At 47.6% G+C, this 25802-nt stretch overlaps 1 protein-coding gene across 7 annotated transcripts in view; it reads right to left on the bottom strand.

Annotated features, from left to right (window-relative positions):
• The window catches only part of TLN2 (talin 2), a 414501-nt gene that overhangs the window by 311847 nt on the left and 76852 nt on the right, over positions 1-25802 (bottom strand). The window contains exon 1 of one of the 7 annotated variants that reach the window (XM_060174394.1): positions 2052-2111. The exons of the other annotated variants lie outside the window; for them this stretch is intronic. The gene's annotated coding sequence lies outside the window, so the exon portion shown is untranslated. Of the gene's footprint in view, positions 1-2051; positions 2112-25802 lie in introns of those variants that run through there. 7 annotated transcript variants of the gene reach the window in all.

The raw sequence follows: 25802 nt of genomic DNA on the forward strand, positions 1-25802 counted from the left end.
GCAGGTGTCTCTCTTTCTCTTCTCCTCTCTGTCTTCCCCTCCTCTCTCCATGTCTCTCTGTCCTATTCAATAACGATGACAATAATAACAACAACAATAATAACTACAACAACAAAAAAACTAGGGCAACAAAAGGGAATAAATAAATATGTTAATAAAAGGGAAAGAAAGACAAGAGAAAAAAAGGAAAAATTCTTCATCAAAGGGTGCTGGGAAAACTGGACAGTCACATGCAAAAGAACAAAACTTAAGTGCTCCTCTATACAAAAATGAACTCAGAATGGAACAAGGGCCTGGGTGTGAGATTGAAACTATAAAATCCACAGAAGCCAATAGAGGTGATAGCTTCTGTGACAACGTCACTAGAGGAACGGGGGGGGGGGGGAGCTTGGCCTGAAACAGCAAGGGAAATGAAGGCAAAATTAAAACAATGGGACTCTATCAAATGTTTTAAAAGCTTCTGTTCTGCCAAAGGAATTATCAGCAGAAAAACAAAGCAGCCAACTAAAGACGGGGAAAAATATCTACATACCACACACGGAATAAAAAAAAGGGCCGAGGTGTCTAAAGGAGTCATGTAATTCAACAGCTGAAGGGCAGTCAACACAATAAAACAACAAAATTTAAAAAATAGCCAGAGTGAGGGGCCGGGCAGTAGCGCAATGGGTTAAGTGCACATGGTGCAAAGCATAAGAACCGACGTAAGGATCCTGGTTCGAGCCCCCGGGCTCCCCACCTGCAGTGGAGTCACTTAAAAGGTGGTGAAGCAGGTCTGCAGGTGTCTTTCTCTCCCCCTCTCCTCTCTCGATTTCTATCTGTCCTGTCCAACAACGACAGCAATAACAACAACAACGATCAACAACAAGAAGGCAACAAAAGGGAATAGGTGGCCTCCAGGAGCAGCGGCTTCGTAGTGCAGGCAACCCAGCCCCAGTGATAACCCTGGAGGCAAAAGAAAAGAAACGAAAAGAAAAGCAAATGACCAGACTGTGTGCAGAGACACGTCTCCATAAAGAGGACAAACAGGCGGCCTCGCCGGGGCACGGCGGCAAGATGTGCTCACGTGCAAGAGACAGGCAATGTGCACTCTGGAGAGGAATGCCAAGTATGTTCTGCCGGGTTTATTTATACTCCAGGAGCTGCCCAACACCAGAGGAATTCACAGGAGTCTGGTAGGGAAACACATGTAGGACAGCACACAGGGCCACATGGGAGACTAAATGGAGTTAAAAGAAAAAGCCCACAACCACATGGGCATTCTCTCTGCAGTGCGGAGGGCTGCGTCCTTGGCAGTGTGTCCAGCCACCAAGAATAAGCAGCACTTCCACGGAAGAAGCAAACCCACAGCCCTTCCGACATCCCGTCCAGCAGGGAGAACCTGCAGCTTATGCACTCGGCCACTCAGCAGACTGGACAGCAGTTCTCTCTCAAAGGAAGAGAGGAGGAAAGAGGGGACTTGGGTTTGTGTTTTCAAGCTATCATCAGACGGACAGATAACTGTTTTTGCACAAGAGTTTCCAGGACAGCAGCAGAAAGGAGCAAATTGCAATTCAGTGGCAGGGACTGAGCTCAGAGGTAACGCTGAGTGAACAGCAAACTGCCAGCAGATAAAGGAGGCCGGGTAGTGGCGCACCTGATTGAGCACACGCATTACCATGCGCAAAGACCAGGGTTCAAGTCTCCAGTCTCCACCTGCAGTGGAGGAGGGGAAGCTTCACGAGTGGTGAAGCAATGCTGCAGGTATCTCTCTTTCTCCCACTCTATTTCCCCTTCCTTCTCAATTTCCCTCTGTTCCTATCCAAGAAATCAATCAATATTATTTTTAAGGCCCCCTCCCCCCCAACACAGAATAGTTCTCGAGTTTAATTTAAATGGGCTCAGGTCATCTCCTTCATTGGGACGGAGATGGTGGATTGAGGGGGGCAGGAGAGAGAGTTCAAAGTCACACAAGTTGTTTCGTCCCAGGTCTGTACCTTTGCAACTGACCTGCCCATCCCACTTCCCGACCCTTCCCAGACGCACCCTACCCCCCCAAAGGATCCCAAACTTACATCACTGTTCTTCATGGTGTGATTTAAGTATGTAAGAAAAATGCATCCCCGCTCATGCGTGGTCTACAGAGAAAGCTTTTGCTTCCCTGGTTAATTCCACAGGCTAACAGGCTAAAGATAGACGCTGACTTCATTCTTCTCACCAGCTATGCCAGTTATTTCATAAGCTATCTGGTGAATGTTCACTGCAGGGCGGCTGTGACTTCAGAGCTCTCCCCCATTCCCCAGACACTTCGGTTAGAATCACACCCTGATGCAAAATTAATCTCCTCGCTGGGGAATGATATTAAACTGATGTCGGTCTCTCTCCACTGGTCAAAACACTCTGTGCCCACAAACTGGCACAAAGTCTTCAAGGGCACTTGGAGGTCAGATTGTGTTTACATGTTAATGACCACTCAGAATTAAATACTTCTTGGAATTAAGCAACTTCACCTGCCCGATACAGGGTAAGAAAGAATTCTGAACGTGAACAGAGTCACCTCAAAACTTGTCTAACCACATCGGACATGTCTCTTTTTAAACAGAAAAATTCCCTGCTCAACTCTGGCTTATGGTGGTGCTGGGAATTGAACCTGGGACTTCAGAGCCTCAGGCATGAAAGTCTTTTGCCTGAGCACTATGACATCACCTAGACCTATAGCACATAGTTTTATTTATTTACTTTTAAAGTGATACTACTGGGTAGCTTTCTCCAAAGCATCACACATTTGAACTTACTAAGGCCATATATCTATATATTATTGGATAGAGACAGAGAAAAATTAAGAGGGAAGGGAGACAAAGAGACACCAGCAGCCCTGCTTCACCACTCATGAAGCTTTCCCCCTGCAGGTGGGGACCAAGGGCTTAAATGTGGGTCCTTGCGCACTGTAATGTGAGCACTTAACCAGGAGCATCACTTCTTCTCCTTCTCCTTCTTCTATTCCATATACAGCTATTAACAATAATGAAATCTGGGTCAGAAAAATATTGGGCTACCCGCAAAGTCATGGCATATTTTTGCACGGAAAAGTATGTCATGCTTTTCCCGACAATCCAATAGCTCACAAGGATAATGCATTGTTTTGTCATATGCAGAAGCCAGGTTTGAGCCCGGCCACCACGACATTAATGGAAGCTTTGGTGTTGTGGTGTCTCTCTCTGCCTTCCCTGTTCTATCAATTCCAAACACAGAAATACAGCAAGCCATCACTCATAGTCTGAAGTTTGGCTGTCAAGCAATTAACAGAAAGTCTCTTATAAATGACTTTTTAAAATTTTTATTTATTTATTTTCCCTTTTGTTGCCCTCATTTTTTTTTATTGCTGTTGTAGTTATTATTGTTGTTGTTACTGATGTAAGTTGTTGTTGGATAGGACAAGAGAAATGGAGAGAGGAGGGGAAGACAGAGAGGGGGAGAGAAAGATAGACACCTGCAGACTTGCTTCACCGCCTGTGAAATGACTCTCCTGCAAGTGGGGAGCCAGGGGTTCAAACCAGGATCCTTATGCTGGTCCTTGCTCTTTGTACCACGTGCAAACCCACTGTACTACCGCCCAATTCCCATAAGTGACTTTTAAAAAATCCTCTAAAATAGCGACTGAGGGAAAGTTAGAATCATATCCCTACGAGCCAGCAGCTTTCCAGAAATGGGTGACAGATGGGATAGGCCCGTTCCTGCACATAGGGCTCACACCTCCAAGAGGGAGGAATGGTATGTCCTCAGAGCATCGCAGAAAGGATCCTGTGGTTCTGTTGGTTCTAGGACGAGGAGTGGCCTTTTCTCCTGAGTCCCAATGAGTGGAGGCAGTCAGCATACTCTAAGACATGGGAAACACTCCCTGCCCATGGTACAGACAGTCAGTAAAATAAAGACAGGATGTTTCAGTGCGTACAGCACGTGGTTGATGGGCCTGAGACCATGCCCCACATGGAAGCACCATGCCCAGCACCAGAGGAAATCCTTGAGTGCTGGTTTGAAAAGGAATTAACTGAGTTACCAGTGGCAGGGAGTCAGGCGGTAGCGCAGGGGGTTAAGCACAGGTGGCACGAAGTGCAAGGACCCATATAAGGATCCCGGTTCGAGCCCCCGGCTCCCCACCTGCAGGGGAGTCGCTTCACAAGTGGTGAAGCAGGTCTGCAGGTGTCTGTCTTTCTCTCGCCCTCTCTGTCTTCCCCTCCTCTCTCCATTTCTCTCTGTCCTATCCAACAATGACGACAACAATAACAACAATAATAATAACTACAACAATAAAAAAACGACAAGGGCAACAAAAGCGAAAGAAAAAAAGAAGCAGTGAATTTACCAGTGGCAACAGCAAGGGAGACAGACTGACAGAGTATGCAAATAGATGACAGGGTGAAGTCAAATCCTGAAACTTTTTTTTCAACTAAAGCACTAATCAGCTTTGACTTATGAGGGAGGGGGGGATCCAATACTGAGCTTGGGGCTTTGGAGGCTCAGGCCTGAGATTCTCTTTCTGTAATAAGCATTATGTGGGGGGCGGGCAGTGACACACCCAGTTAAGCACCTGCAGAAGGTGTCCTTTACAAGAGGTGAAGGTCGTCTGTGGGTGTCTCTCTGTCTCTCTCCCTATCTCTCCTCCTCTTTCAGTATCTCTCTGTCCTGTTCAAGAGAGAGAGAGAGAGAGAGAATAAACATAAACATGATGTGATCTCCCTCCTCCATTAAAACTTTTCTTATACTGGGCCAGGTGGTGGTTCACCTGTTAGAGCACACATTTCACTAAGCACAAGGACCTGGGTTCAAGGTCCCAGCCCTCTCCCCACCCCTTTGCAGGGAGGAAGTTTAAAGTCTCAGTCTCTCTCTCTCTCTCTCTCTCTCTCTCTCTCTCTCTCTCACACACACACACACACACACACACACACACACACACACACACACACACACACACACACACCTATGTCTGCCTCCAGAGTTATTGGTGAGGCTCGGTGCCAGCACTACAAATCCACCTTTCTGGTGGCCATTTTTTCCTTTATTCCCCCCCCCCTTTCTAATTTTTATTAGATAGGATAGAGAGAAACTGCAAGAGGATGGGGAGATAGGGAGAGAAAGACAAACACCTGCAGACCTGCCTCACCGCTCATGAAGCACCCTTCCTGCAGATGGGGAGTGGGGGCTCAAACCCAAGCCCTTGCATTTGGCAATATGTGCGCTTACCGGGTGCGTCACCACACAGCCTCCCTATATACCTGGGTTTATAAATGTGGGATTGGACTCATTATTGTTATTCCTTAAACATAAATAAATGCCCCCCCCCAAAAAAAAAGACTTGTTAGAGACAGCTGTGCTTGTCTTTGGAAGACAACTCAATTGCTTAGAAAGCATGCCACATTTTATTACGCTTCAATTACACAGTTCCTCTGATCAACCGTGCTGGCATTTAATTACCATGCAATTAACTGGAGACACAACACGAGCTCACGGGCATTTCTGCTGTGGCCACGGAAATCATCAAACAGCTGACCCTGAGCTCAGCCGACTCGCCTGCCCCACCTGCACTGTGTCTTCGGGTCTTCCCGGCTCACGATGACGGAACGCCTCACTCACCCTAGCTCTGCCTGACCCAGACTGCCCAAAGAGGGCACAGCCTTGGGCAGCGGCTCACTGTGCAGAGACCCTTGACTTGATGGGGACGTAGCAAAAGAAGCAGCACATGGACTTTTCAAGGTGGCAATTCCCCACCAGACTCTGGGACGTCATAACCCACCTCTCCCCTCACTTGGAGCATAGAGAGCTCTAAATCTCAGAAGGAAGGATCACATCATTCAATAAAAACACATCTTTGGATAATTGATTCTAATGGGAAAATGTGTGTGTGTGTGTGTGTGTGTGTGTGTGTGTGTGTGACTAAGAGACAGAAAAAAATTAAAAGGGGAGGGGGGCTTAGTGGTAGCACACCTGATTAAGTGCATGTGTTACCATGTGCTAAGAGACTTGGGTTCAAGCCCCCAGACCCCATCTGTAGGGGGGAACGCTTCACAAGCAGTGAAGCAGTGCTGCAGGCATCTCTCCCTCCACACCCGGTCTCCATCCCCTTCCCCTCTCAATTTCTCTCTGCCCTATCAAATAAACTTATGTAAAGAAAAAGAAGGAGGAAGAAGAGGAGGAGGAGGAGGAGAAGGATGAGCAGGGGAGAGGGATGGGAGAGGGAGGGAAGGAGGAGAAGGAGAAGAAAGTATTTATCTCTTGATGACTTTGAGATCAATTCACATGGCCAGTCTTTGGCAAACTCTGGATTCAATAGTTAAGTTGCCTTCTGACACAATTCATCCAGTTTTTTTATTGTTTATTTATGGGGTGGAGATAGAAACTGAGAGGAGGGGGAGGAAGGAAAGAGACAGAGAGACACCTGCAGCCCTACTTCACCACCTGTGAAGCTTTGCCCTCTAAGGGCTTGAACTGTGTCCTTGCTCACTGTAGTGTGTGTGTGCTTGACCAGGTGTGCCACCGCCCGGTCCCTAAGCCAATGTTTTTAAGCTCGAAAGAAGTGAAGGGATAAAAGATAATCTACCCGGTAGAGTGCATAGCACCAGGGGAAGCACCACGGGCAGCAACAGGGAGAAGCTCCACAGGTGACAGTGCCTTGACATCTCTCTCTCTAAATTTATTAGTGGTTTAATATTGATTTACAAAATTACATGTCAACCTGGGTATAAACCCACTCCAGTCCCACCACCAGGGCTCTGAATCTTCAGTCTCCCCCTGTAAGCCACCGCAGTTCCCCCAAGGTTGTAGACAAGGGCCAACCATCATCTCTACAACTGTCTGTCCACATTTATATAGAGTTGTCCCCTTTTTCTTGCTGATTCAATCCTCTCTTCCCCTCCAAACCACTCAAGACACCATTACTATCTCCACACGTCCCTCTCCTTTTACTCCTCTCTCTCTCCGGGTGCTGATGGAGCTGGAGTTCAGAGCCCTCTTATCTTCTTCCTCCTGTCACTTCTCCCCCTTGGTAGTATGGGTCAAGGTTGTTTTGGGGCTGTAGACAGTAGGAAGTCTCTGTAATTGCTTCTCCGCTAGTCAGCGGTGTCTGTAGGTCAATCCACACCCCCCCAGCCTGTTTCTATCTTTCCCTAGTGGGCCAGAGCTCTAGTCCCTCCTCTCCCCTCTCTTCTCTCTCTCTCTCTCTCTCTCTAAATTACTGGGCCAGGGAGACCACTCAGCAGTGATATGCCTGCACAAGTCCCTGGGTTTACTCCTAAGTATCATGTAAAATAAACAGATAAAAACAAGCTAATCGGGAGTCGGGTGGTAGAGCAGTGGGTTAAGCACACGTGACGCAAAGCGCAAGGACCGGCGGAAGGATCCCGGTTCGAATCTCTGGCTCCCCACCTGCACGGGAGTCACTTCACAGGTGGTGAAGCAGGTCTGCAGATGTCTGTCTTTCTCTCCTCCTCTCTGTCTTCCCCTCCTCTCTCCATTTTTCTCTGTCCTACCTAACAATGACGACATCAATAACAATAATAACTACAACAACAGTAAAAAGACAACAAGGGCAACAAAAGGGAAAATAAATAAATAAATAAAATTTAAAAAAAAAAACAAGTGAAGCTGGGGGTCGAGCCATAGCGCAGTGGGTTAAGCACACACGGTGTGAAGCCCAAGGATCGACATAAGGATCCCGGTTTGAGGCCCCGGCTCCCCACCTGCAGGGGAGTCGCTTCACAGGCGGTGAAACAGGTCTGCAGATGTCTTTCTCTCCCCCCTCTGTCTTCCCCCCCTTTCTCCATTTCTCTCTGTCCTATCCAACAGCAACGACATCAATAACAACAACAATAATAACCACAAAAACATTAAAACAACAAGGGTAACAAAAGGAGAAAAAAATTTTTAAAAAGAGAGAGAAGCTATGGCCCTGTGTTAAGATGACTGATAGAGGCACACACTGAGAGGTGGGGATAGGAAAGTGTGAAGAGAATACAGTCCAATTTTCTGGCATACATTTTAGAAAGAATACCACTTTGTACACACGTGATTTTAAAAAGATTGCTTTCTGCTTGTGAGTAGGAGGAGAAAGAGCTGTCTTAGCTAGTCTTAGCCAGAACTGACCAGCGCTCTGGAAATACACAAACAAACAAACAAGAAATGGTGTTAGAGAGACCACTCAGTGGTGGTACAGGGTTCTGGGTTCTCTCCTCAAACCCATATTTTAAAAGGAAACAAAAACTACATCTCAAGGTCTGTTTAGACTAATGCATGGTGATGGTTCCAAATGTGTCAGGTGACTCAGCGACTTCCTGCTCAGAGTTCTCTATCGCCAGTAGTGGTCGGGCTCAGTGGGTCAGTCAAATGGCTCCCAACAGGAAGTAGCATAATGGGTATACAAAGAGACTTTTATGCCTGAGCCTCTGAGGTTCCAGGTAGATGTTCTCTGTCTTGCATTAAAATAAATATAATGTTTTGTTTTTTTAAAAAAAGCTGTTCCTTCAGGAGAAAGTCTGATAAGTGAGTTGCCTCTTGACTTCTCTCTGTCTCTATACAATATTATATATATATATATATATATATATATATATATATATATATATATATATATATATATATAACCTTCCAGGGTTATCTCTGAGGCTCAGTGCCTGCACTACAAATCCACTGCTCCTGGAGGCCATTTTCCCCATTTTTCTTGCCCTTGTTTTCATTGCTGTTGTTGTATAGAACAGAGAAATCGAGAGAGGAAGGGAAGACAGAGAGTGGGAGAGAAAGATAGACACCTGCAGACCTGCTTCACCGCTTGTGTAAAGATCTCCCTGTGTCGTTAAAGTTTGGGGCTCCAGCTGGCCGGGCTAGCTTTGAGGCGGTAGACAGAGACTCGCGGACACACGGCTGGGCAGTGAAGCTTTATTCACGAGCAGGCAAACATGTGCTCTCCTGTCTTTCTGCTCTGGCGGCAGAGAGAGACCCTTAAACTAATCACCACACAGATCTGTCCTGCATCCTTCTCCTCTGGCCGCTGCCGGCAGAACCCTGGCACTACGTAGCATAGGGGACAGGGAGAAAGAGGGGCGTGAAACTAGCAAGGGCCAAACCAATTCTCTCAGAGGTGGGGGGAAGGAGACCAAACCATTATGAAACATACCAACAATTCCTCCTTTTCTTTTTAACTAAATGACCACAGTATCAGAGGTGTGGGGTGAACAGAAACCTATATCGTACAGGCATTTTGAAAAAAGAAACTGGCACAAACATGGAGGAACATGTAAGACAAGAACCAGTGTGCTGCCAAGGGAATGCCTGAGGGGGATGTTTTTTTGCATCTGGGGGGCATTACTTGCATCGACAGGCATTTTTTTTCCTGTGGGCATTACCTAGCATGGGGGGGTATGGCTGCAGTTAGTCTTTGAGAAACCCAGCAGCATAAAGGGAAGCTGCGAAGTGTCCAAGAGGTGTACCAGTTGAGTCCAATAGAAATGCCAGTCCAAAGCAGATGTCCACCGAAGAATTGCCAGGGGGTGAATTGTTGTACGTCTGTCTCAATGGGGAATGTCAGCCATCAGAATTCCACTTTTCTGTAGAGAACTTGAGAGCTGCAATTAACTTACTTATGAAACAAAACTTGTAGCAGGTTAGAAGTTCATCACAATTGATAACTCTATGACAATCATTAGCATAACCATCGTGCAATCTAACGTTTTTAATTGAGAAGGAATTTGAGAGTTTTACATATCAACAAGCCTATTTAACCTTTTGTTACACCCATTTAAGATGGAGACACACCCTAGGTGTGCGTAGGTTTTTTTTTTTTTAGACCAACTTAGTTAAAATATATTGATTTTTAACTAATTTTTAACTCAGACTTTAAATGTAAGTTAATTTTATCTTTATGAGAATTATGTTGAAAACCTTTTTCATTTAACTTTGCCTGGTAAGAATATAGCCTTAAAGTTATATTTTTAACCTTAAAGTTAATGTTTACCAAACTTTAAACACACACGTAAACATGGTCTTTAATACACACGGAGAGAAACCTTTGTTATGAAGACATGTCATTTTAAACACGAATTTAGATCTATACTGTCTTAGTTGTTGGGGGGGGTCACCATCCGGAGGTGGCCTCCCACACAGCTCCACTTCTAGGAATTGTAGGTTGCGATCTCTGGACGAATCTCTGCGTATTCTAGCTCATCTGCCTTCAGACCCAAGCTGGAGATCTCGGCCACGGGGCCCAGTTTCAGCAGGGAGCCCACGGTATCTGGGTGGTCCAGGATCTGCCCAGACTTCATAGCAGGAGGGCGGGTGGGCTGGCTATGCAGAAGGCACGGGCTGAGGTGCCCCGGGGTGGTGGCCAGGATAGGCCAGGATAGCCCTGTCCGCCATGTCTGCTGTCCTGCTCCCGGCAGCCGAGCAGTGTGGAGGGAGCCCACGCCCAATGCCCTGTGCCACGCGGCGGAAAGCCGGCTCATGCGGGCTGGCGTTGGGCGGAAACCACAGAGTGGTCCAGAGATAAATGTTCCAGAAACAACGAAACAGTCTCATGATGAAAGGGCAGAGGCCCTTGGAGATCTTTTCACAAACAGAAGAGAAGGCCATAGTGCATAGGTAGCCAAATTGTCTTCACTTATCTGAGAGATGCGCAGGTCAGGTCCACGTGAGCGCCATTTGTCGTTAAAGTTTGGGGCTCCAGCTGGCCGGGCTAGCTTCGAGGCGGTAGACAGAGACTCGCGGACACACGGCTGGGCAGTGAAGCTTTATTCACGAGCAGGCAAACATGTGCTCTCCTGTCTTTCTGCTCTGGCGGCAGAGAGAGACCCTTAAACTAATCACCACACAGATCTGTCCTGCATCCTTCTCCTCTGGCCGCTGCCGGCAGAACCCTGGCACTACGTAGCACAGGGGACGGGGAGAAAGAGGGGCGTGAAACTAGCAAGGGCCAAACCAATTCTCTCAGAGGTGGGGGGAAGGAGACCAAACCATTATGAAACATACCAACATCCCTACAGGTGGGGTGCCGGGGGCTCGAACCAGGATCCTTATGCTTGTCCTTGCACTTGGCGCCATGTGTGCTTAACCTGCTCCACTACTGCCTGGCCCCCTCAATAAAATATATATTTTTAAAGATTTTATTTATTTATTAATGAAAAAGACAGGAGGAGAGAGAGAAAGAGAAAGAACTAGATATTACTCTGGTACATGTGCTGCCAGGGACTGAACTCGGGACCTCATGCTTGAGAATACAATGTTTTATCCACTGCGCCACCTCCTGAACCACTAAAATATTTTTAAAAGTCTTTGCATGGTCATTATGGCTATCTCCCCAGTCAATAAACATTTTTTTAAAAAATGCATGCTTATTAACACAGAGCTCTGTTACAGGGTTGGGGAGAAGAAAGTGAGGTAGGGGCACACCTGAGGCCCCAGAGGTCCCAGGGTCCATGCTTAGCACCATATACCCAAGCAGAGCAGGGCTCCGGTTTCTCCCTCTCCCCCTCCTGAAAACAAAGTGTCAAAAAAAAAAAAAAAAAAAAAAAAGAAGGAAAGAAATCAGTGCAAGCCACTAAATTATGAAACAGTCCTATTGAGTGCTACAATAAAAGTCAATCTAAAATGTGCAACCAATAAAAACATCCTTAACAGAATAAATTAAACATTTTGGGGGGCAAGAGTTCAGGTCCTGGAACAGGATGGCAGAGGATCCAGAGGGGGGTGTATTGTTATGTGGAAAACTGGGAAATGCTATGCATGTACAAACTTTTGTATTTATTGTCTACTGTAAAACATTAGTCCCCCCAATAAAGAAATTAAAATAATAAATAAAACATTTTAAAACAAACAAACAAACTTGGGGTCCTGTGGGTAACTCAGTGGTGTGATCATTTGTCAACAGAGCTCACAGAGGGGAAGACTTGAGCCAGAAGACTTGAGCCAAGACTTGTCCCCACACCCACCCAGCTTTGGGAGTGTCTGAGCATTAGGAATGCTCCAGAAACAGCCCCAGGGCCCCCCAGCAGGAGGCTTCTCATCTTCCCTAGGTTCAGCACAGCTCCTGGGGATTCACAATGTTAGTCTGAAAAGTTGAACTCTGGTGGGGTATTTGTAGTACAGCTCACATGAACATCCCATGCAGAGAGGACTGTGCTCAGAACTTGTTACACAAAGGCCACCAGGCTCTTCTTCCACTACAGAAATGTGAGTGCGTGTGTGTCTGTGTGTGTGTGTGGGGGGGGGGGGGGGGGGTCCAGGTCTGCAGAAGGCTGCCCCAGTCCCTTCCCAAAGAGCTCCCACTAGATGAAGTGCTATAACACTGTTTAGGAACACAACAGGGAAAGGAGGCCTGGAACCCCAAATAGCCACCATGTTCCCCATGCCAGTGGGGAAGAACTTAAAGGTAGCACCAGGAAATAGCAGTGGGAACATTTTTGGAAACACCTTGGATAGTGTGGGAGGAGTTTTGGTAAGATAACCATACCTGGTGATCTCTTTGGACCAATGGGGAGCTAGCCCCAGGTGTGACTTAGATCTGGGATTTAGAGGGAAAAAAGGCAAGGATGGCCCTCCACCCTCCCCCTCCCTTTTCATGCTCCTCCTGGGTCTGTCCCCAAGAGCTTTCTTTGAACTTAAGATTCTATTCCACAACGTCTAGCTCTCATCTTTGTGATAAAAGAGTTTATACTACATGTAGCTTATCGAGGAGGCTCGTAATTCTTTTCAAGAATACCTCATAAAGGGCCTTCCTGGGAGTAACTACTGGTCCTGAAGCATTCCATGGACCTAACCCATTCCCCCCACAAGAACACCTGCCATGCTCACTGAACCTGAAAGCGTCTTCAGGGGACAGGGAGGTCCCTGCCTCTTGGGGGATATCAAAGTTGGTTAGATCTGACTGAGAATCTGCAGAATAAGAACCAGGGTCGGACCCGTATGGGTCCCCTTCAGAATTGGATTCCGGAGCAGGAGATAACTCAGTAGGTAGAGTGCAGGCCTTGCCATGCATGAGGTCCTGGTTTGGCCCCCAGAACTCCATTGATCTACCATGAATAGTATCCACGGGAGCTTTATGGATGGTGGTGGAGCAGCGTCTTTGATGTCTCCCCCGGCACCACCACCACCCTCTGTTTCTCTCTCCTGTTGCTCTCTGACCACAGAATTTTTAAAAATGGGCAGGGAAGGCCACTGGGGGGTGTGAGGGGTGATGGGATACTAAGTTCCTTTCCATGGGTCCAACGTGAGGTTTACTTGAGAGAATTACAAGGGAATAAGTATAACAGGTGTGCAATCTCCACATCTTCCTCGATTAAGTTAGGAGGTTGGACTCCTGCAGAAATGAATGAGAGAGAAGGAAAAGCTTGGAGACAGGTTCCCAAGGGCCCTAGAGAAGTTCTCAGAAGGCCCCTCCCTGTGCTTACCTTCCCCTCTTAATATTTTAAATATATATTATTGGGTAGAGACAGAAAGAAATTGAGAGGGGAAGGAGAGACAGACACCTGCAGCCCTGCTTCACCACTCGTGAAGCTTTCCCCCTCCAGGTAGGGACCAGGGGCTTGAACGTTGGTCCTTGTGCATTGTAATGTGTGCACTTAACCAGGTGCACCACAGCCTGGCCCCCACCTCTTAATCTTTACACACACCTGGGCCAGCCTCCTATTGGCCAGCTAGAAGCAGTAGGTGTGGTTACCAAAAACTCCTCCCAATAGCATGGCTTCTTTCAAGACCCTGCAATCTTTGTGCTCCAATTCCACCTGTGCAAACTCAGTGACAGCAGTGTCTCCAGCATCTCACTATGCCCTGTGCTGTCCCCAACACGAGTGCCATACTTTCCCTACACTACGTAAGAGGAAGGAAGGAAGGAAGGAAGGAAGGAAGGAAGGAAGGAAGGAAGGAAGGAAGGAAGGAAGGAAATGTTTTCCTTCAGTCGAAAGAAAGAAAGAAAGAAAGAAAGAAAGAAAGAAAGAAAGAAAGAAAGAAAGAAAGAAAGAAAAGGTTTTCCTTCAGTCTAGAACAATGGCAGTCCACAGTAAAGGCTGACAGGACATCTACTTTAAGAAAAGAACAAGGAAGGACTTTAGATCCAAGATGCTGGGTAGAAATTTTGCCTAAATTGTAATGCCTGTGCATAAAAGGAAATGAGTTCTGCTGATAGGTAACTGCCTCTCAAGAAAGACGGAGCAGAGGCTGGCTCTGTGGAGTTCAGTAAGTGCTGGGGCCTGCAGCTAAATCACAAAGCTGAGTGAGGGCTAGTCCACCAGCTGTGCCTCTCACACCCCACCCCTATTAGAGAGCAATAGGAAGACCCTCAGGGCAGAGCCATGGGAAGAATGCTGGCTAAACAAAAGGATTCTGGACTAGCAAACACCAGGCCAGAGGGCTGTTTGAGTGTGGATTTCCCAGTGCCTGTTTACATAGGTGTGCTTAAAGGAATGCAAGCCACATCAAGACAAGGCATCCTGGGAGCTGGGAGCCAGCCAAAGGGAGACCCACTTGTGAAATGAAAAAGGAAGTGAGAGAACCCAAACTTGGGCTCTGGAGGCATCAGCAAGAGAAGTGGCTCTCTGTCTTTGTTTATCACCCAATAAAAAGAAGGCAGCGGGCAGGGGCAAGAAAGGTCCAGAGGAAGCCGGAAGGAAGGAAGGAAGGAAGGAAGGAAGGAAGGAAGGAAGGAAGGAAGGAAGGAAGGAAGGAAGGAAGGAAAATCACTCCTTTCTGTTACTCTCTCAGCAGAAATCTCAGAAACTCTGCCTTCCTGCCAACTATGATAAATAACCAAGAACTACTAGAATGTTCACATGACATCTTGAATCGATTTAGTTCATAATAAAATGAAATGAGTCTTGAGTTGATACATTTCATAATGTAAAGATCCAGGATCCTCTTTTTCCATGTGGATCTGTTGCGGTCACAGCTGACAGGAAGTACCTAGGGGAACACTGATGCTGTGGCACCACACACCAGAATTCAAGTTCCCCAAGAAATGGGAGTGATGGAGGCCAGGCGGTAGCACAGCGGGTTAAGCGCACATGGCACAAAGCCCAAGGATGCCGGTTCGAGCCCCCGGCTCCCCACCTGCAGGGGAATCACTTCACAAGCAGTGAAGCAGGTGTCTGTCTTTCTCTCCCCCTCTCTGTCTTCCCCTCCTCTCTCCATTTCTCTCTGTCCTATCCAACAACAACAACATCAATGGCAACAATAGCAATAACAGCAACAGCTAGGGCAACCAAATGGGGAAAATGGCCTCCAGGAGCAGTGGATTCATAGCGCAGGGCAGCGGGTTAAGTGCACTGGGCACAAAGCACAAAGACCAGAGTAAGGATGCTGGTTCAAGCCCCCGGCTCCCCAGTGGGGAGTCGCTTCACAGGCGGTGAAGCAGGTCTGCAGGTGTCTGTCTTTCTCTCCCCCTCACTGTCTTCCCCTCCTCTCTCCATTTCTCTCTGTCCTGTCCAACAACGACATCAATAACAACAATAAAAAAACAATAAGGGCAACAAAAGGGAAAATAAATGATATAAAAAATTTAAAATAAAAAACAAGAAAGAAAAGAAAAGAAAAAGGAATGGGAGCGGTAACAATGGGTGTGGGTGTGGTTTAGAAAAGAGGTGAAAGCAGAGCTTGGCTGTTAAGCCAGACCTCTGGGCACTGCTTATTCTCTCTCTCCGCCTAGGTGGCCCTGCCACCAGGTGAGTAAGGGCTCCCTCTGAGTGTCTCTCGCGGCCCATGCGTACTCCAACATGTGGATGTTCTCGATTTTCCTAAATACGATTAAAATTCCTGAAGTACATGCTTTCTCCTCATTTCTTGGTTGGCATTATGCGTGACGAACCTTGAACATGCAGGGAACACCTGACCCAAATTTCCCCCAGTACAGATTCTCAACTCAGTTATTCCACATCCCTTGTTGAAAAGCCCAAGCATTTCCGCATTTCCACTGAATCCCTTTGGCCCTCATGATGAAAACGTGTGGAGCTTACTAGTGGGGGCAGGGGGGTCTTTCTGAACTCCTCCCTCGTCGACTGTGATGTGATGCTGCTGGGATCTGAACCTGGGAGCTCAGAGCCTCGGGCACGGAGTCTTTTGTAGAAGCTTTATGCTCTCTGCCTGGCTGTCTGCTCCCATGTGGATCAAAGTCTATCTGCACACCAATGGCAGGCTGTCTTGCTTTCTAGCAAATCTTACAGTGAGCTAAGAGAGGTCTTCCAACTACACTTGTTGTTAATTTTCTCCTCTAAGTTATCCAGCTACTTCCTAAGTCTTGTTCATTTCCATATAAGATCTTAGAAATGGTTTGCTCATGTCTTGTGAATGATTGCTGGAGCTGTGTTTTGAATGAGACAGAGACAGCAAAGAACTATTCTGATATGTGTTGAGCCAGGGGTCCAGCATGGGGCCTTCAGCATACAAGCCCTGCACTCTACTAGCTGAGCACTTTCCCCAGAATGGTCACTGAGATACTGAGATGACATTAAACCATAAGGTCAACTTGGCTACCAATATAAGTCTTTTGGACTCTTAAGCATGATCTGGGCCTTCGTTTGTATAAGGAACTTGTAAGAACTAAGTAATGGCCAACTCTGGAGCGACTATGGGGAGGACAGTCAGAAAGCAGACAGTCTCTGCAAAATCACTCACAGCTACACACGGGTCTTTCATGTGGAGCTCTCTCTCCAACAAGAAAATGAAAAAGAGGTCACTTGGGGGTCCAGACAGTGGCGCACCTGGCTGAGTGCACGCATTATAGTGCACAAGGGCCCAAGTCAAGCCCTGGTCCCCACCTACAGGGGGAAAGCTTCACCACGAGCAGGGAAGCAGGGCTGCAGGTGTCTCTCTGTCTCTTTCCCTCTCTATCTTCCCCTCTCTTCTCAGTTTCTCTCTGTCTCTTCTCCGACAGTAAATGAATTAAAAATTTAAAAAATAAAATAAAATAAGTCATTTGATGGTAGTATTGCAAAGGCACAAAAGCCTGGTCCTATTCGCCAATGCCATAGAGAAAGAGAGAGAGATTAAGGGAGTCAGGCTGTATCGCAGCAGGTTAAGCACAGGTGACGCAAAGTGCAAGGACCAGCATAAGGATCCCGGTTCGAGCCCCGGCTCCCCACCTGCAGGGGAGTCGCTTCACAGGCGGTGAAGCAGGTCTGCAGGTGTCTGTCTTTCTCTCCCCCCTCTGTCTTCCCCTCCTCTCTCCATTTCTCTCTTCCCTATTAAACAATGACAACAACAATAATAATAACTACAACAATAAAACAACAAGGGCAACAAAAGGGAATAAAAAAATAAATATAAAAAAAAATTTTAAAAGAGAGAGAGAGATTAAGAGAGGGTGGAGACATGGAGCAGAAACCCACAGCCTTTCTTCATCCAGTCTTGAAATTTCACACTGACTTGTACATATGCCCATTCCAGACTCCACATCCCAACCAGGAGTCTTTCTGTCTCTCTCTCTCTGCCTCCTCCTCCCCCCCCCAATCTCTTAATCCCTTTTCCTCTAGCTGGGCCAGAAGCCAAATAACAAATGAGCCCACAGAAATCTTGACCCATTCACATAACTGTAATGACCAATGCTTTCTTCCAGTGAGGGGTGGAAGGGCGCTGGCCCGACTGCAGGATCTCACACGTCACTGCATTCTGAATGTCACGGGTATGTTGACATAGGGACCCTGGGGGGGTGGTCCTTTTTCCAACAATACCATCTTTTTTCTGCATCTCCAGCTGCCTGGGAAGAGTGTGCTTACTAAGCAGCCTGGAAAGTGACCCCACTGAGGCCCACATGCCTTTTTCCAAGACTCATCACCCCTGCCCAGCTCCGAGGGACCACTGAGGGGGTCTGTGACCATCACAGCAAACACTCAAGAGTTTCTCAGAGCTCTTTTTGTTGGGGGGGGGGGGCAGGGAAGGGCACTGACATCTTTCTGACCTTGCCTGGCATTAGGTTACATGATAAGCCTGATTCTGCTTTGGTTCCTGGGATCCAAAAGCAAATCAGATAACTTTGACCAACCAAAACCCACTTTTTAAAGAATTTATCTCTTTTTATTTGATTATTTATTTATGAATAGAGTCAGAGGGAAGTTAAGATGGAAGGGGAGAGAAAGAGAGAGAGAGAGAGACCTGCAGCCCTGTTTCAACTTTCAAGAAGCTTTTCCCTAGCAGGTGGGGATGAGGGGGTGGGGCTTGAACCCAGGTCCTTGTGCACTGTAGCACAATCACTCTATGAGGTGTAACACCGCCCAGCCCCAGAACCCACTTTAAGTGACTTCATCCATGGCAGAGGGGTCCTCTTAGTTTGTGAACAGAACACCAGGCTTAGTGATAAGGGGCAGGGATGCTCCCCAGGAATGAGACATGCCTGGGGGTCATTTTAGCCCAGAAACATAACCCACTGCATTCATTTGAAAGAGAACATATAAAGAATAAAAATATGGGGAAGATGGGGGGGGGATGCATCTGATTAAATGCACATGGCGGTATTGGGGGCCAGGCAGTAGTGCAGCAGGTCAAACACACATGTCGCAAAGTGTGAGAAGGCTTCCCACCTGCCAGGAGGTCTCTACACAAGGAATGAAGCAGGTCTGCAGGTGTCTGTTTTTCTCTCTCCCTCTCTGTCTTCCCCCTCCCCTCTAGATTTCTCTTTCCTATCTAACCACAACAACAGTAATGACAATAACAACAACAACAAGGGCAACAAAAAAGGAGAAAAATGGGCTCCAGGAGCAGTGGGTTCACAGAGCAGAAGCTGAGCCCCAGCGACGACCTTGGGGGCAAACAAAATTAATAAAATAAAATGCACAAAGCACAAAGACCCACACAAGGATCTGGATTCAAATTTCCAGCTCTCCACCTGCAAGAGGGATTCTCGCAGCGGTGAAGCAGGTCTACAAGTGTCTATCTTTCTCTCTCCTTCTCTACCTCCCCCTCCTCTCTCAATTTCTCTCTGTCCTATCCAATAAAAATGGGAAAATGGCCTCCTGGAGCAGTGGATTAGTATTGCTAGCACCAAGCCCCAGCAATAACCCTGGAGGAAAAAAAAAAAAAGGATAAAAATACAAATGGTCACCATTTACTTTGGACACTCATTCCTTTCTATTCTCCATAGAATTGCAGTTTTGAAAGATTTTGATTTCTTCTTTGTATAAAAGGGCGCTTAGGAAACAGTGAAATTCGGCAAGCCCCACTTCAAAGGGCTGGCGTGCTGACATCAACTTTTTCACAGTTTCAAAATGTGTTCAGTTAGTGTGAAGCCTGAGTTCAGTTCATTTTACTATTACCTTATTTTCTTGTAATCAATGAAAAAAATACCCAGAGTTGAGTAGAAAATCGATTGCACTTAAAATATGTGGGGGTGGTGGAGATGCTGTCCTAACAATTGAGGTTTTTTCTCAGAACCTGCCATAAATTCCTCATGGTGGGTATAGAATGCTGTCATTCCAGATGTGTCACTGAAGGCACAGTCTGAATTCTGTCTGTCCTTCAGTCAGCAGAACCTTCTATCTCTACTAACTCCAACCACAAGTTTCCACAGCTTAACAAAACCTTACACTACACACAGACACACAGACACACACACACACACACACACACACACACACACACTACCTACCTTAACCTGGATTGGCTCAGTGACTCATTAATATTTATCCATCAAAAGAACTGAAGTCTAAAAAAAAAAAAAATCACACCTGGTCGAGAGCACGTTACAGGTCACAAGGATCCGGGTTCGAGGCCCCGATCCCCACCTGCAGGGGGAAAGCTTTGCGAGTGGTGAAGCAGGGCTGTAGGTGTCTCTCTGTCTCTTTCACCTCTGTTTTCCTTTTCCCCTTTGATTTCTGGCTGTCTCTATCCAATAAGTAAGTAAAAATATTTTTTTAAAAGTTTAAGTCCTCCTTTTCCATATTTTGAGGGAAACTATCTAGTAGGTGTGTGTGTGGGAGAGACCCCTGATATCTGAATGGAGCTTATACCCTGAGGTGGGTACTTGGACATGGGTCAGATGCCAGTCTACCTGAATAATCAGGACACAGCCCATAAGCACAGTGTCCCCAGTGTGTCTGTGCAAGTGACCTTTGCCCAGCAGCTAGTGCAATTTCCCGTGAGTCCCTCTTGCCCAGACTGAAGCTTTTTTTTTTTTTTTTTTTGCCTCCAGAGTTCTCACTGGGTCTCAGTGCCAGCACTATGAAGCCATTGCTCCTGCAGCCATTATCTTCCACTTTCTGGATAGGACAGAGAGAAATGGAGAGGGGAGGGGAAGATAGAGAGAGGGAGAGAAAGATAGACACCTGCAGACCTGCTTCACCGCCTGTGAAGCGACTCCCCTGCAGGTGGGGAGCCGTGGGGAAGGTGGGGGGGACTCGATCAGGGATCCTTGCACAGGTCCCTGCGCTTCATACAGTGTGCGCTTAACCGGGTGCGCCACTGCCCGGCCCCCAGACTCAAGCTTTGCAGCAGCGCTGTGTGTGTTTAATTCCAAAAAGTCTGACAAGCGGCCTTTCTGCAGCTGGTTAAGAGAGGATAGGCAAGATGACCACAGGAGAACTGACCGTTGGCCATGAGGTAGCTCTGCACAAGTCAAAGACGGGCCGGCAAACAGCTCACCTGGTAGGGCAAGGGGCCCCGGGATTAATTCCTGGTACCACACGGAACACCCTGATGGCACTGGGTGGTGGTGGGGGTGCTGTGGTGTCTCTCATTCTGTCTAATACTCATTCTCTCTTTCTCTTCCCTCCCTCTGTCCTCTCTAAAAAAGATGAATGAGAAAACCAGCTCAGGGAAGGCTGATGGCCTGACACCACACTCACTCACTCACTCAATCAATCAGAGATCCGAGGCAAGGCTTTGATCATTTGAACAGATCGATTTCAACCCTGGGCTCAACACACCGTTAACAGAATGAGAAGTCCATGATTCTCAGTCTCCCAGGAGGACACTGTTCCAGCACCACTCTCTGACGAGGTGGCGAGAAACACCCAGATAAGCTTCCAAATCGACTTACATTGAATTAGCATGAGGGCTTCCAAGAGAAATGTCTATTATCTGCAAGTGAAATGCCGTGTCCCGCCAGCAACAGACTAAAGAAGGCCTCTTTCGAGGTGACTCTGTGGCTTGCGCCTTCTAGTCCTTATTCTTCCTAGGACCTGTATTCCCTGAGCATCATATCACAACTACCCCAGCTCCTAGGCAAGCTAGAGGGGACCTTTCAGTCTCATCGACTATTTGACATGTGCCCACGGGTTTCGAAGAAATCCCAAAGAGCTACCAATGCTAGGAAGGTAAACAGCCCGTGTGTCTTTTAATAACCTCAAGGGCACCAAGGCTTAATATAATCCCACACACTGGATCAGGGATGATGTCAGAGGCTGCTTCTTTGTGTGCAAGAAATGCCAGCAAAGCCAAAACCCACAGTTGAGAGCTCAAACCATTGCACTGTCACTCAGCCCCCCAAGGACTAAAATTCTTGATAAGGTGCAGAAGGTGGGAGTTCCGGCTTCTGTAATTGCTTCTCCACTAGACATGGACATCGGCAGGTGGCTCCATCCCTCCAGCCTGTTTCTGTCTTTCCCTAGTGGGGCAGGGCTCCGGTTCGAGGACACACTGGTGAGGTCATCTGCCCAGAGAGGTCAGGATGGATTCACAGTAGCATCTGCAACTTGCTGGTATGGGTTTCTCCTTTAGGAGCAAGTCTGAGAAGTTACAGTCTGAGAGATGGGAAGATTCGTGGAGTCCTCCCTGATTGCACCCACACCACCCAGTCCAGCTCCCAGCCCTCCCACCTGGGTAAAAGTTGACACTCTGGGTCTGAATTAAGGGTGATTTGAACTAAGGGAGGCTAGCCCCTGCTAAGGGGTTCAGCACAGTAAAGCAGTTTCCGAGGGCCCAGTGGTGGAGCACCTAGGAGGACAAACATGTCACAATGTACAAGGACCCAGGTTTAAAGACCCCAGTTTCTCTCTGTGCTGTCAAGTCAAATAGAAAGAGGGGACTGGGCAGCGGCATACCTGGTTAAGCGCACATACTAGTAAGCACAAGGACTCACAAGGAACCAAGTTTGAGCCCCCACTCCCCACCTGTAAGGGGGGGGGGGGTCGCTTCACAAGCACAGTGAAGCAAGTCTGCAGGTGTCTATCTTTCTCTCTCTCTCTCCCTCCCTCTCCTCCTCCTCAGTTTCTCTCTATCCTATCCAATAAAATAGAAAAAATGGCCACTAGGAGCAGTGACTACATAGTGCTGGCACCGAGCCCCAGCGATAACCCTAGAGGCAAAAAAAAAAAAAAAAATTAAATTAAATTAAATGGAAAAAAACAAATGGAAAGAAATGGCCACTGGGAGCAGTGGATTCCTAGTGCTGGCACTGAGCCCCAGCAATAACCCTGGTGGCAGTTAAATAAATAAATACTTAAGAGAGAGAGAGAGAAAGAAAGTTAACAGACCTCACCAACCCAACCCCCATGGGTCCATTTTCTCCACAGCTTCAGACAGGTCCAGGGAATTGCTGAGTCAGGGGGAAGATGCCCAGCTAAGCTGACCACCCACTGGACAGCTGACTTCCCCGCCCCCCCCCACTCTGCCCCAAGGGATGCTGGGAATTGGTCTCCAGGGCTGACATCTGCAGGAGAATCCACTTTGACCCTTTTCATCCAAGGTAATTGCTTGCTAAAGCCGGCACTGAGATCATTATCATCATCTGCTTAGCTTCATAAAACACACAGAGAGGGAAAAGCAGATGTGGGGCTAGGAGGTGCCTAAAAATAATAGTAAGGGGTCACCTGTGATGAAAGAGTGGAGAGAAGCCAAAAGGCAAACATGCAATTAACCAAACCCGGAGCCTCCAGGCTCCTGTTTTTAAAGGGTCCACCCCTGCTTCCCCACCCCCACACCCCCCACCCCCCCCACCCCCCACCCCCACCCCAAGGGGACAATTTCCTTAATAAAAGGGGTTCAGTGGAATGTGCTCCTCCAGGGCTGGGACACCAAGAAGCTTCTGGGGAAGCCACAGAGCAGCAGCGGCCACTTGAAGAGCCTGCCTTTCAGGCTTCGCTAGAGCCACTTGGCCTCTGAGATCTGCTCCCTGTGTACAGCCTCCTGCTCCCACCTTTCTGCCCATCTCAGTCTGAGCCAGCAGCAGGAGGGGACGTTTTCCACAGGGATGGTCTCCTTTCTATCTCGCACCTGGAAACAAAAGCCTCCCTGTATCCCAGAGGCCTTCAGAAAACAGGTTTTCAGAGGTGCTGCAGTGGGGAGTGGGGCAGGAGAAGGTTGTTTTCTGCTACTCTCTAGAAAGATGTGGGCCGGGCAATTACGCAGCTAGTTAAGTGCACACAGTTACCATGTACAAAGAAAGGGTTCAAGTGCCCAGTCCCCCACCTGCAGGGGAGTAGGAGAAGCTTCATGAGTGGTGACAGTCTGTGTCTCTCTCTCTCTCCCTCCCTCTCTATCTTCCCCTTCTCTTTTGATCTGTCTGTCTCTATCCAATCAAGAATAAATTAAATTTTAAACTAAAGATGATTCTGAGGCCTTCTCTTTTTTATTTTTAAATTATCTTTAGTGATTGATTGAATAGAGACAGTCATAAATTAAGAAGGGTGAGATAGAGAGGAAGAGAGGCAGAGAGACAGACGCCTGCAATACCGCTTTACCACTCACAAAGCTTTCCCCCTGCAGGTAGAGACCAGGGGCTCGAACCCGTGTCCTACAGCATTGTAACATGTGTGCAAAACAAGATGCACCACCACCACCCTGTCCCCGATTCTGGGGCTTTCTCAAGCTCATGTAAATCAGTCTCTCCTCTCTATCACCCTCTCCCCTCTGAATTTCTCTCTGTCCTATATAATAATAATAATAGTAAAAGAGAGAGAGGAAGGAAGGAAGGAAGGAAGGAAGGAAGGAAGGAAGGAAGGAAGGAAGGAAGGAAGGAAGGAAAAAAGAGTCAGGCGGTAGCGCAGCGGGTTAAGCGCACGTGGTGCAAAGCGCAAGGACCGGCGTAAGGATCCCGGTTCAAGCCCTCGGCTCCCCACCTGCAGGGGAGTCGTTTCACAGTCAGTGAAGCAGGTCTGCAGGTGTCTGTCTTTCTCTCCCCCTCTCTGTCTCCCCTCCTCTCTCCATTTCTCTCTGTCCTAGCCAATGACAACAACAAAAATAATAATAACCACAACAATGATGAAACAAGGGCAACAAAAGGGGATAAAATGGTCTCCAGGAGCCATGGATTTGTGGTGCAGGCACCAAGCCCAGGCAATAACCCTGGAGGCAAAAGAAAGAAAGGAAGAAAGAAAGGAAAGAGAGAAAGAAAGAAAGAAAGAAAGAAAGAGAGAGAGAGAGAGGAGAAACAACTTCTTTTAGACAATAAGGTTCGCAGTTATTCACATATATTAGAATTAGGCTGTCCTGGGTTGGACTAGGTGATTTGGGAGAGCAAAGGGGGAAGGGTGAAGTGGGTAGGGTGGCCTGACTATGCAGATCTGAGGGTCCCTTCTTGCAGTGCAAACTTAGTCTGTGGGTGTGATGAGCCAGGAATGGTGTACAGGGGATTCTACTTAACATTATCCCTTCTGTCTAGTGGCCTTCCTAGAACAGCCCCACAAGGTGCACTTATTAGCAGCATTTACAAGGGAGGAAGCAGCCTGCACTCTGTGAGGGCAGGATGGGAACCTTAGGTCCTGCGACATCTGTCTGGGATCCACAATCAAAAGGCTCTGCTATTTCTGACGCAAACTGCAGCTTCCTGGAGAAAGCTCACTGTTTGCTGAATGTCCAAGGCAGCAGCTGGCCGACAGCTGCTCAGGGACAGGCTTCCCAGCTAGTGATTTATGCCTGTGACCGGGTCTCTCTGGCTCCAAGCTACTAATGTCTTACTTGGCGTCCCCCAAATAAGCAGGACGCAAGGAGAGGCAAATGTGAGTGGTTCTTTCCAGCTTGCCACCCCTCGCACCCCCAAAGATCACACTTCTCAGGGGCAGATATTTGGAACAAACTTGTGTGAGCTACCACCTTATTTGCACCGTTTTCTTGTATGAATCTCACAGGGTTCTGTGAGTGACTTTGTGAGTGACTTTGTAAACAGGGTTGTTGCTGGGGGTTGGTGTCTACATGGCAAATCCACCACTCCTGGCGGCCAATTTTCCTCTCCCCACCCCTTTCTATTGTGATTTGACAGGACAGAGTGAAACGGAAAAGGGAAGGAGGAGAGTGTTAGGGAAAGAGACGGAGAAACACCTGCAGACCTACTTCACCGCTGCTGAAGAGAGCCCCCCCCCACCACCACAGCCAGTGGGAAATGGGGTTCCAACTCCGGTTCTTGTGTATGCTGACATGTGCACTCAACCAGGTGCACCGTGCCTGGCCTTTGTTTGCTTCCAGGGTTATTGCTGGGGCTTGGTACCTGCACTATAAATCCACTGCTCCTGGAGGCCATTTTTTCCTGTTTTTGTTGTCCTTGTTGTTATTACTGTTGTCATTGCTGTTGTTGTTGGATAGGACAGAGAGAAATGGAGAGAGGAGGGGAAGACAGAGAGGGGGAGAGAAAGACAGACACCTGCAGACCTGCTTCACCGCATGTGAAGCGACTCCCCTGCAGGTGGGGAGCCGGAGGCTTGAACCAGGATTCTAACACCAGTCCCTGTGCTTCGTACCATGTGCACTTAACTCACTGCACTACCTCCCGGCCCCCTCTAGGTTTAAAATTTTTGAAGCTGGGAGAAAGGGAATGTTTTTGAACAAGAGTTTCTCATAAACAAACTTTTGCATGAAAAGAATAAATTCTTCTGTAATATACACTATCACAAGACAGAGCAGAGAGAAAGGAAACATTGATTTTTTTTCCCCTCAGA

This window comes from Erinaceus europaeus, chromosome 16, assembly GCF_950295315.1.
Source record: "Erinaceus europaeus chromosome 16, mEriEur2.1, whole genome shotgun sequence".
NCBI lineage: Eukaryota > Metazoa > Chordata > Mammalia > Eulipotyphla > Erinaceidae > Erinaceus > Erinaceus europaeus.